At 37.1% G+C, this 1,624-nt stretch overlaps 1 non-coding gene across 1 annotated transcript; it reads left to right on the top strand.

Annotated features, from left to right (window-relative positions):
- Positions 1-474: 474 nt before the first annotated feature.
- On the top strand, positions 475-581 carry LOC143653087 (U6 spliceosomal RNA). Its single transcript, XR_013161082.1, has one exon. It is a non-coding gene; the product is annotated as a U6 spliceosomal RNA (small nuclear RNA).
- The last annotated feature ends 1,043 nt before the right edge of the window (positions 582-1,624 follow it).

The raw sequence follows: 1,624 nt of genomic DNA, 5'->3' as shown, positions 1-1,624 counted from the left end.
ATGTGTCATAATGGTTTGTAAGCATTTAGACTCATCTCTTATAAACTGTATCTATAATGAACTTTCAGAGGATTAAAGAACATTTCCTAAAATAGTCAGAAATTTTAAGTGTAAAAAGTGGTGGTGAGCTAAAAATCTGGTATTCTTCAACTGTATGGGAGTCAACCTAATAAATATGAGTGGTTAAGGGCATGCTTTTGCAGTCAGAGAGATTTGGGCTTTGCAATAATTTTAATTTATCACTTTCTAACTTGGAAGTGATAAATTACTAATTCTGTCAGGGACACAGTATCGTCTGTGAAATTACAGCAATAACTCATTAGCATTGCTGTGTGAATTAAATGGGACATTGTATGAAAAGTATTTAGCACACTTCCTGGCACCTAGTAAGTGCTAAATAAATTATTGCTGAAGACTAATAATCTAATAATCTGTTAGATCTATCACTTAGGTCTTATGTTAAGACTAAATAAAGGGCTCACTTCAGCAGCACATATACTAGAATTGAAAAAATGCAGAGAGGATTAGCATGGCCCCTGTGCAAGAATGACACACAAATTTGTGAAGCATTCCATATTTTTGTAAAAAAAAGAAATTAAATAAAACAAAATTCTACCGAACTCTTGTCCATTTCCAGCTACTTTTTCTATAAGGAAAATGCTTGTAATCTTACCGAGTTTTCTCCATCTTAGCAAATGGCATTGCCTTCAATGTAATAAGTCATATATCTGAGATGTCCAATTCATTAATAATTGGAAGATTTTACTTCCAAAACCTATATTAAACACACCTACTTTTCCAAAATCACAGTATTCAATAACCCCTACCTGGTTTCACGAACTCCACTCTTGCCTCCAGTATGTAACAACAGATTTATCTTTCCATAATATGTCACACCATGCCCCTATCCAACTTAAAATCCTTCACTTGCTCCCTCTGCATTCAGACCACTATTCAGATCTCTTTATCAGGCCTAAGGGGCCCTGCCTATTCTGGCTGTTCCTTCCTCTCCCACCCTGTGCCTTTCCCCCACCTTTCACTGTACAGCAATAGTAACCTCGGTTCAGCACAGCTCCCTTTCAACTCAGCTCTTCAAAGGGGTGGAACTCTCAAATCCCTCACTACCTAAGTGTCACCTCCTCAGACCTTCCCTGATCACACCAATACTACTTTCTGTTTTAAAGCTTCATAGAAAATGTCTCTATCTTTATTATGCATTTGCTTCTTTGGTGACTATTTTTCACTTTTCTCCTTGTCCTTCTTTCCCCACCCAAGTACTTAAAGAAAGCCCTCTGAGAACAGGGCACATGTTTGCTATTCTCACACTCTGCTTACAGCTATTGGCTCAGAGCAGTTATTTCCTCCCTCTTATTAGCCTCCCTTCTTTACTGCCCTAACATGAGATAAGAGTCCCTTTCACATTTATTGTCTTTTGGTATTTACATACAATTTCATTTATATGATCTCATTTGGACTTTGATCCTCAATGACATAGACTGAATAGATTTAAAATTCACATTTACAGAAGAAGAAATCGGGTCTCATAGAGAGTAAGGTTTCAAGCAAAGCAAATCATTGGCAGAACTGGGCATGAATGAGGTCCAGATCTTTGATGCCCAAACTA

Source organism: Tamandua tetradactyla, chromosome 1 (genome assembly GCF_023851605.1).
Source record: "Tamandua tetradactyla isolate mTamTet1 chromosome 1, mTamTet1.pri, whole genome shotgun sequence".
Taxonomy (NCBI): Eukaryota; Metazoa; Chordata; class Mammalia; order Pilosa; family Myrmecophagidae; genus Tamandua; species Tamandua tetradactyla.
The sequence above is the reverse complement of the archived record's forward strand: the minus strand, read 5'-3'. Positions and strand labels throughout refer to the sequence as shown.